Source organism: Acomys russatus, chromosome 15 (assembly GCF_903995435.1).
Source record: "Acomys russatus chromosome 15, mAcoRus1.1, whole genome shotgun sequence".
Classification (NCBI taxonomy): domain Eukaryota; kingdom Metazoa; phylum Chordata; class Mammalia; order Rodentia; family Muridae; genus Acomys; species Acomys russatus.
Window position 1 is genome coordinate 55318237 of NC_067151.1, and position 9956 is coordinate 55328192.

A 9956-nucleotide genomic window follows, 5' to 3' on the forward strand; every position below is an offset into this window, starting at 1 on the left:
AGAAATAGATGCTGGGCCACATTCAATTACTATTTGGCATACAAACAGGCAAGGAGGAGTGCCGCCTATAATTAATGACTGCAAACCTTTCAAAACATTTAAAAAGAAAAAACCTGCCCTGTACTAACCACATTTACAAGCATATATAACCAATCCAATGTAAGGATGTCTTGTTTAAGTTAGCTATGGTGTGATATCCTAGCATTGGAGAAACCAAGGCATGAGAATACTGAGTGCAAGGCAGCGTCGGGGGAGGGTGGGATTACAGAGTGTGTTGGAGGCTAGCCTGGGCAACTTAGGGATGGACTGTCTCAAACAAGAATAGAACAAAAGGAACATCATGTGGAGAACTTTAAATTTTGACATCTCTGGTGCTGATAATTTACTCCACCTATCCTGACCTCCTTCCATGCTGTGTGTGCAGCCTTGGAAATGACTCACGCATGCAGATACTTTTATGAAGCTGCATGGTGACAGATGTACAGGTGCACAGATACCTCTGCTGATGAAATACTGAAAGCCCCTGATCAGCGCTTTATCAGTTCAATACTACAATTCCCTTGGTTGTCAGGGACCCATTTCAAGAGATCTCTTAGATTCTTGAAATTGTGAATGCTCTCAAACCAAATTGGTACAAGGTGTGCTATTTTTACTGTGTGTACATGCATATCTATGATAGCATACAATTTCTAAATTAAGCCCAGAAAGAGTTTAGAAAATAATGTTATAACAAAATCTACAATAATAAATTGACATAAAAGTTATAAGAAAACAGGGATTATTTATTTCTGGAATCTTCTACTTAACATTCTTATAAATTATAACCACAAAAATAAAAAGCATAGATAAGATTATATTACTATTAATGGACCAAACTTCATTCAACTGCTTGTAAAAAAGCATATCTGAAGTTACAGTGTATTGACTGACCACTGAAGACTGAAGCTAACAATTTCAGTGTGTATGTGTGTGTGTGTGTGCATGTGCATGCATCTTAGACTAGGAAAATAAACATCATCTACACAATCATGAGGAATTCAAGTTGTAAGATTTTTACTATTATGAAGACACATAACATCATGCAAGGCATCCCCATCACTGATTCATAACTTAGTCCCAACAGGATGTTATTTGGACTGAGAAATCTTTGGACTCCCTATGACCATTTCTTATAGTACTGTAAGTGGACCAAAACACAATGTAAGGATATCAGGTAATTTTATGATTAAGTCCTCAAATAAAATTTGACCTGTGAATGACTAGAATTGACTTTTCAATGTGCAGTCAGAACTGATATGTATACCTTACACCCATGTCCCAACTCTAAAAAACAAAAAAGCATAACACAGCTCAGCATCACCTAATAAAGCAAAAACTCTGCCTAACATCCTGGTCTTATGATCTAATCCCTCTTTATCTTGAATGCTTTGCACAAATGTGCTCTGAGATAATCTCATTGCTCCAGGCAGACCACAGCATGGGACACATTTTACTGTGTACTTGTGACATTCAGTACTTCTAGACGTCTGTGCACAAAATGGGGACTCAGGTTAACACCCCCTGGCCAAATCATCCTGGTGGGAAAGGACAATTCTGAATACAATCACAAAATAGTAAGAGAACATACAGGCAACGTGCTGGGTGCTGCGCAAATGTGCAACAAGACATTCACTTCAGAATTGGAAGATGAGGGAAACTGAATCTGTAGTTTAAAGAACAAGCCAGAGTGGCTCTCCCAATATTAGAGCAAGAAGAAAAGTAAATAGCATGGCAGAGTAAGCGGTAATGCTTTCCCTAAGGAAGTAGTTATACCAGGCAAGAGTGCACAGCTGTAGCAACTCTAAAGACTGAGGCATGAGCTAGGGCTAGGCCAGTCAGAGTAAACCCATGTCTCAAAAGAAAATGAGCTGTGATTTGCAGACTGTCTGGGCTACTCCCCTGTCTGACACTCCCCGCTACTCGAAAGTATGAACCCCGTGGGTTCTGTGGAACCCAATACCCTGCCCTTGTCCTAGATTGTCCTTGGAACTCATTCCTCAGTTTTTTTTTTTTTTTTCCACTGCAGAACTGTCTCCCTTCTCAGTTCTTGAGAACCTATTAAAACTGCCACAGGCATATCAAGCTTCTTGTTAAGGGCTGACATGTATAATTTGGAGACTATTTCTTGCTTTTGCTAGCTGCCTTGTGCAGACTTTAAATTCCTTCCAATCAAGGACTGTGTCATCAACTTGGTTGTGTCTCCCTAGTGACAAGTATAATCTGTAATAAACTTTATTGAGAGAGGAACAAAAGAGCCGCCGGTCCTCTGAGAAGGGTAAATTACAAAGCATGAGACAAACTGAAGCTTTTAAAACTTAGGATAACAAAAATGTCTTTTGATTCCCACTACTGATTGATAGATAAAACAGTAATGATGGCATTTTAATTAGATGTGGGGAAAGTGTTCTGCCTTCAAGGAGACAAAGAAGGTCAAATCCTCAGTCTGTGTGACTCTAGATCCGTGTCACTACTGTTCCTTTCCTGCCCCCAGCGCCCCCAAATCAGTAATATTGAAACAGAAAGTAGAATAAATATATTGTCCAGCTTGTAAGATGCTATAAAAACCTTTTAATGAGTTTAAGTCCAACCAAAGGAAGAAATCACACTGCAGAGCACCAACAACATTTGTGGATAGGAAAATGAAATTCTCCAAATAACTTTCACAACTACGATGATGGTAAGTTTGAGTGGTGCAGCTAAGGCAGAGGAGTTCTAGGTCACACTGAACTATATCAGAAGATCATGTCTCAAAGTAGAAAGGGAACCAAAGGGAGGGAAAGAGGGAAGAAGGGAAGAGGAAAGAGAGGGAGGAAGGTGGGCAGGGAGGGAAAAGGTATGAAGTAATGGGTTAACAGACAAGAAGAAATCCAGCCAGTACCTCAGTTTTCAACCCAGCGAGTACATTCCACTAACTCCTGCCCAGAAAAGTGGGCATTAACAGCAGGCACAATTCCAAAAGACTCTTAAAATCATGCTGCTTAAGCCCTAAAACTGTGATGTGTTGTTACCAGGTCATTACAAATGAAGGCAGGGTTGCCCCTTCTGTTTTTTGATAAGGTTAACTTAGTATCAGTTCTTCAGAAAGTGGAAACAGATTCGAGCCAGGAACCTGACAAGGTCTAGTCTGTACCAGGAAACTCTGTGATCACACAAAGAATGTAAACTCCCAGCAAGAAAGGCATGAGACTGAAGGACATAACCTGAAGAGGATGGCTTTGCTGATGACCCTGAGACAGAGGGAAGGGTCCTGGGACCACGTTAAAGGTCCGTTCAGCTCATCATTCTGCAGTCACTTAGACTACGTACTGATAAAGTCTGCCAATGCCTCTGTGGTGAGAGATGTTTATTCTGTATTATCAAATTCAAGGCCTAAGAGACTCTGACTTTCCGAAACAATAAGGTAAAAACAAAAGTTAAATATAATTGTACTAAGTATTTGTTTAAATCCTAAATTAAACCAGGTGTGCTAGCAAACCTCCTCTAATACAAGCTCCGGGTACTCAGAAATGGGAAGATTGGAATTTCAAGTCCAAATCAGAGGTCCAAACATAAAATTGGGGTGGGGGGAATAATGTATTTGTACAAACAATTATGTGGGATTCAACTGTGTGGTAAGAATGCAAAAAAAAAAAAAAAGATAGAACAAAAGAAAGAAGAGATGAAGGAAGACTGGAAAGGAATGAGAAACTGAGGAAAGGATACATTGATGTCCACTACAGCATCCAGTGGAGATGAACCTGTACACCTGACAGCATCCAGACAGCCTTCACACATGTGTGTGCTCAGCTGTAAGGACTACACTTTATGCAAAGCTTGACGCTCATTGAAAGGAGAAAATTCTCTATAGAGAAGAGTCTCTCCTCGCTTTCCAATATGAATAGAATCAATGAGTAGTACCTCAGAAATTATAGAAGGTGTTTATATGTAAGAGAATTTTACCCAAAGGGCAAATGTAAAGAAATAAACCAAAGGAATATGTCACTTGATGCATTTGTTCAAAACCAGCCTACCAAAGAAAGACCAGCTCACAAGAGCCTTACAAGGATTTGTCAAAAGTGACCTCATCTTTTTAAATTAATTAGGAAATATGATCACCTGCTAAGAATGAAGACTTGGGATGGTCTGAATAGAAAACTGATAAAATCCTAGAACATGTATGAGGTGTGGGTAATTGGTACAGAATAAATCAAGAAGAAAAACTAACTTTACAGCCTTGTCAATATTTAAAAAAAAAATCAATGATATCCATTAAGTGTCCATTAATCTAGAGGTAGAACAGGCCAGCTGGTGACCAAGCAAAGGGGTGTCTGAACTACTCTTCTAGCCAAGGCCATAGCAAGGAAGGCTTGAAAACAGACATGCCACAGAAGCTGAAAGAGTCTGTTGGGTCTTTGGGAAGAGATCTGAGAGTTGAGAATAGCTGAAATTAGAGCCTAAAATGGCTTTGTACAAATAAGAAACTGGTAGAAATGGAGAACAAAATGGAGAGAAAGATGTCAAGTAGGTTTAAGTTAGTAAAGTTTTTGGAAGGACAGAAGGATTTGCTCAAAAAAGACTATGGGCCTCCAAGAGGTTTTAGTTGAGGTTTAAAGTGATAAGATCCATGAGTGATGATGGAATTGATGGTCTTTTAAGATAGTAGAGGAGCTAAATATAGACCAATCACATTAGTAAGCACTGAATGAAGCCCTGAATAAGCTGAAAAGCCTATATAACAACACAGAAGGGCACTAGCATGAGTGACACCACACTCGTAGCATCTACCAGACTTCTCCCACAACAAGTATCGTGTTTTGCATGGTGTTCTTGAATAATATAACTAGAGGTATCAGACACAAAACACCTTAACTCAGTACCAGCAATGTTCAGCTAGTTAGATACAGCCTGCAAGTTATTGAGAATCCAGAGAGCTAAGATTGCCCAGAGGTAGAGACATCGAAACAGACACCTGCAGTGTCCTGTGGAAGAATGGAAAGGGATGAAAAGCTAGGGTGGCCTTAGGGTTAATGTGGGAGTTTACCTAGCTTCCTTTCCACCCCCATCTCCTGCTAATCCTTACTATGTAGGAGTAGTTGGTAAGGGAGTCAGAGCTGGTTTCCATTTTATAAAAAGGAAGGTTTGTTTTAATAAAAGATTAATACTAGGTGGAAAGCATGGTGACAAGGAAACTTACGGGCACCAACAATCACGTTTCTGTAGCAAAGAAATCATGGCTGAGATCCTCATCAATTTTAATAAGTATTGTTCTCTCATTGTGTGATGAAGATGCACCTGGATCCAAGCTCATTTTATCCCTGAAAACAACTGGTTTGTTTTCTGTTAGAGTGCTGGGTTAGAGGAAGTGGAAGCCTGCAAGCCTAGGCTCACAGAGAGGAAAAATATATATAAAATAGGTAAAGTATTTCAAAAACATTCTGAAGAAACTTAAAGAAGAAAAGAGCTCATGAGATGACTCAGTAGGCTAAACTTCTTGACACAATGACTGAGGTCCTGAGTTTGAACCCTGGACACACATAGTAGGAGATGACCAGATAGCTTAGAGTTATCCTCCACCTCTGACTTTCACATGCAGGCCATGGTATGAGCATGCATAGGCATATACACACACCCACAAACTAGATAAGTGAAATTAAAAAAAAATTGTAACAAAAATGAGTAATCGGGTGTGATACAGGATGGGGGAGAAAGCAGCCAGCCTCCACTAAGTCAACTCATCCAAAGATACAGAGAACTCAAGATTGCTGAACACTCTTGTACCAGGGTAAGACAGTGATAGCTAAAGGAACTGCTGCTGCCCGGACACTCAACAGAGGCTAGACCAAGATGGCCTGGAAAGGACTGTCATTATGCCTGTGTTAGAGTGAGAGCCACTTCCTTCTACAAATGTGTGCAAATGTAATAAATAGAATGCCTGGGGGAAATCTCTTGGGTAAATAGCTCTAATCAAGTGGCATAAAATAGTTTCATATCAGTTGAGTATTCTCGCAAAGCAAAGGAAAGCAAAAAATTCCCCTCTGCATAAAAGTAATTCTAAAACACCACTTACTACAATTTATTTCCCATCAGTAACAGATTTTGGTTTCTTTTGTCCAAATATTACTCTACTTTTCCATTTCCTCTCATGAAAGGAGATTCAGTCTTAAAGCTAATTTGGTATTTATTTCTTAAGGATTCACTAGAGATTTGGGGGAAACACATAATGCTATCTTAAAGAAACTTGTGAACAAACTCAGTATTCTCTCTTCTCCCATATACATCCTCACTTGTGCTAGCAAATGCAAATAAAAAAATTCATGTTTCTTTCATGGTTTCTAATACAACCCAGTGTTAGATGGTTTCAATTGTTCAATAAAAGAGGTTTTTTTTTTTTTTTTAAGTCTGAACATATCTATGACAAATTATTGAAATTTTAATCCTCTAAGTATTCTACTGATCTATTACTCATAACAGCATAATTTTAGTGTCATTACTTAAGCTTGTAGTGAAGTCTACACTAAAACAACTTTTCAGAATGTCTTGAAACAAGATTATCTAATAAGCGATAGTTATGAGACACCAGCCTTAAGTTCTGTGAATTCTTTCCTACTGGTGGATATAAATCATAGCTTCACGTTCCTTTCCTCATTCCCAACTGGCAGAAGAAAATCATGTACTTTACCTGAACATGTACAACAGGGTCTTCCTGAGGCTTTCTACATTGTAATGCATTCTGAGGCACTATACCAAGCAAAACTACTTTAATTTTGGTGGATTTCAATGAGAGAAAAGTATTTTTATTTTCTGCCATAAACTGGGAATGATATTACAGTGCAAGTAGAAACAAAATCTACCCATCTATGCATCACATATTTCATCAAGTAAACTTCACAGAATTAATCTTGCTAAGTGATATAACGATGCACTTAGGAGAGTATTTCTTACGGATTTTCTGCACTTAGGAGAATATTTCTTACGGATTTTCTTCTTTTATTGATGCATCTTATTTGGTTTGCAAAGTAGGGCATTTTATTGTGACATTTTCATAGATATGCATTATTACACTATACTTTGTACTCATTTGCTCCCTGCCCTCCCCAACTTGTTAGTCTTATCTTTCCTCAAAATCGTTTCTCCTTGTAGTTCACATTTCATATATTCAACTGCCCTTCTTTGTCTCCAATCCCTCCTCCCTTTAGCTTCCTTCCTTCCTTTTCGTATATGTATATATATATATATGTATATATATATATTTTATATATATATTTCTAGATTCTGCATATGAGATTAAAAGCTTTTTGTCAGTCTTATTTCTTTGTGAGTGATGTGCAGTTCCACCCATTCCCTGCAAATACCATACTTTCATTCCTCTCTACAGAGGAATAGATGTGTACATACCGTCATGCATCTGCCCCATGTTGTCTTTATTAATTCACTTGTTGCTGGGCACTAGACTGGCTCGATATATTGCCTATTGTGACTACTAAATATCTCTGTTGTGTGCCGACACAAAATCTTCCTTGTGTATACCCGAAGGAGTATAGCTGGATCATGTGGTATTTCTATTTTTAGATATTTTGAGGAACCTCCATCCTGATTTCCATAGTAGCTTCCCAAGTTTACATTTCCCCGGGTAATTTATACAGACTCTTCTCCCTCCACCACCTCACCAGCATTTAAAATGTTTAATTATTGTAGCACTATTCTTGCGGTCTTTTCCTAGTCCATGTCTGCATACTTTATGTACAGAGGCTAGTATTTGGATCAGAAAAATGTTCTGCTTACAGATTTTAACTCCGATGGTCATTTTCCTATCGTGTCCAAAATTTCTCTGCTTAAGAGTTCATTCTATCCCCTAAAAATGCAACAGCTCAAATATTTTGTTATAACTTCTATGACTACAAAATCGCTCAAATAGATCCATAGACCGGACTATTTAATGACTGAACCAAAGCAGCGAGCATCCTAGAATGCTTCAGAACTCTAGAGGGTTTCGTGTTGTCATCCTTTGGCACCCTTGATTACCACTGCTCTTCAAAAGAAAGCACCTGACAGGATCCTTCCTGAAGGAAAAAAGTCACCAGTTTAGGGAAAACAACAGATAGTTGCTACATTATGAACCAAGACACAAAACTGCGTGTCTTTAACTGTCTCCATGTGCGTGCAACAGAAAGATGAATGCTGCTCCTACTAAGCCTGGTGCTAGTCCGAATACAGACAAGAATCACTGGTAGATGTACTAACCTAAAAAACCACTATGAAAAAATTAACTGAAGCAATCTATCTTCCTTTAAACCCAGAAAGCCTTCAATATGTCACTAACCACTTCTGTGAGTGAGCTGAAGAAGGCTTTGGTTTGCCTCGGATGATGTAAACTGAAAACTGTTTATCAAATGTAAAAGGAAGGAACAACTCTGTGAGTCCCCCAAAGCAAAATCCCCAGGGATCATGTGACCACACTGCAAGGCAGACCCCCCACCCCACTCCACCCCACCTCACCCCACCCCCCCACACAAAAGTCACTTAGAGGCAACTCTGAGGACCCAGGACAGGCTGCCCACTCAGATAGGCCCAGGAGACTGTAGTGATGCCTGGCCATGCCTTTCAGCTTATCCCAGTCAATAACAACAAGAGAAAGGCTGCTAATGAGCAGTTAGGCTCCTGCACCTTTGCAGTGGCCCCAGCAGAGGCTGGAAGTTTCCAGTTTGTTTATTCTCTGGGGCTTTAAACAGCTTGCCCAGTCTGAGAAGGGGAAAACCAGGATGAGGCCACAAGCTTTAGATTCAGGGAGTCCCTGTGTTGCTGCTGGGTGAGGCAGGCCACCCAGCTGCTCAGGGCTGGCAGCACGGGCCAGGAGAACAAGTTCCCCACTCCTTGCAGGTCCCCACTGCGGGCCCACAGAGCCTTTGGACCGCAGTCCCGCCGTGATTTTGCTTCCCAGGGCTGAGCAAGATCCCGGTAGGGCGTGGGAAAGGATTCTGCCAGGACTAAGAAGAGGGCTGCGTGCCCGGGGAGTCCCGGCTGGCGAGGGCGCTATCACTTACTCAGTGGCTTCCAGACCTGGGGGACCACGTTCGCGACCTCCTGGAGCTGCCAAGCACACTCTGCACAGCAAGACCGCAGTGGATCTCAGAAGAAGGGCAGCTGCACTGGCTCTGGACTAAGAGGCAACACTGGATCGCACCTGTCGGTCCCCGCGCGGGTTCCCGCAGGGCACTCAAGGCCACGCCGCTCACATACCCGGCGCGTTCTGTCAACCTGCTCTATGGGCGCGGCGGGATCCACGGAACACCCTCACAGCCTGGTCCCCCCACATTGCTGGAAACAGTCGCTTCTCGCCTTTGTTTCTCCCTGCCATGACTCAAAGAATTCTCCGGTGTCTCTTCCCTACTGCACAGGACATCTTTCCACATTTCTGTGCCATGCCTCTTCCCTTCTCCAGCCCCCAAACACTAGAAAAGCAAGTAGCTGAGCAAACCTACCATGGCGCGGTCACGCGAGACCAAGGGCACCGGGCTGCAGGTGTCCCTCCTCCTCCGCTGGCTCCCCAGGCTGTGCACTGCTGCTCTTAGCCTTGGGGTCGGGGCGGGCAGGCACTGGAGGAAGACTGCCTGGAAGGCTGTGTGTGAGAAACTAGCTGCTCTGAGTCCCTCCCACTCTTCCCAGGCTCAGCTGGAGAACTGAGTCCTGCTCCCTGCCCAATCGCCACCCTCCAAACCACCAAAGACACACACACACACACACACACACACACACACACACACACACACACACACACACACAAACTTCAGGGAAGGAAACAAGAAAGAGAAAACAAAGGAGAGACTCTAGGAAAAGTTGGCATATTAAAAAACAAAACAAAACAAAAACATTTTCTCTAGTACAAATCGGTACAGAGCAACTGTAGTTTCTGTAATTTGAGACTCCAACTCTGTAGGGGA

The 9956-nt window shown here is 41.4% G+C and overlaps 1 protein-coding gene across 2 annotated transcripts in view; it reads right to left on the reverse strand.

The window, feature by feature from the left end:
- The window catches only part of Gucy1a1 (guanylate cyclase 1 soluble subunit alpha 1), a 53001-nt gene extending 43294 nt beyond the window's left edge, over positions 1-9707 (reverse strand). Inside the window, exon 1 of one of the 2 annotated variants that reach the window (XM_051157344.1) lies at positions 9498-9707. The gene's annotated coding sequence lies outside the window, so the exon portion shown is untranslated. Of the gene's footprint in view, positions 1-9059; positions 9164-9497 lie in introns of those variants that run through there. The other variant, XM_051157346.1, reaches the window with a different exon arrangement.
- Between the last annotated feature and the right edge of the window lie 249 nt (positions 9708-9956).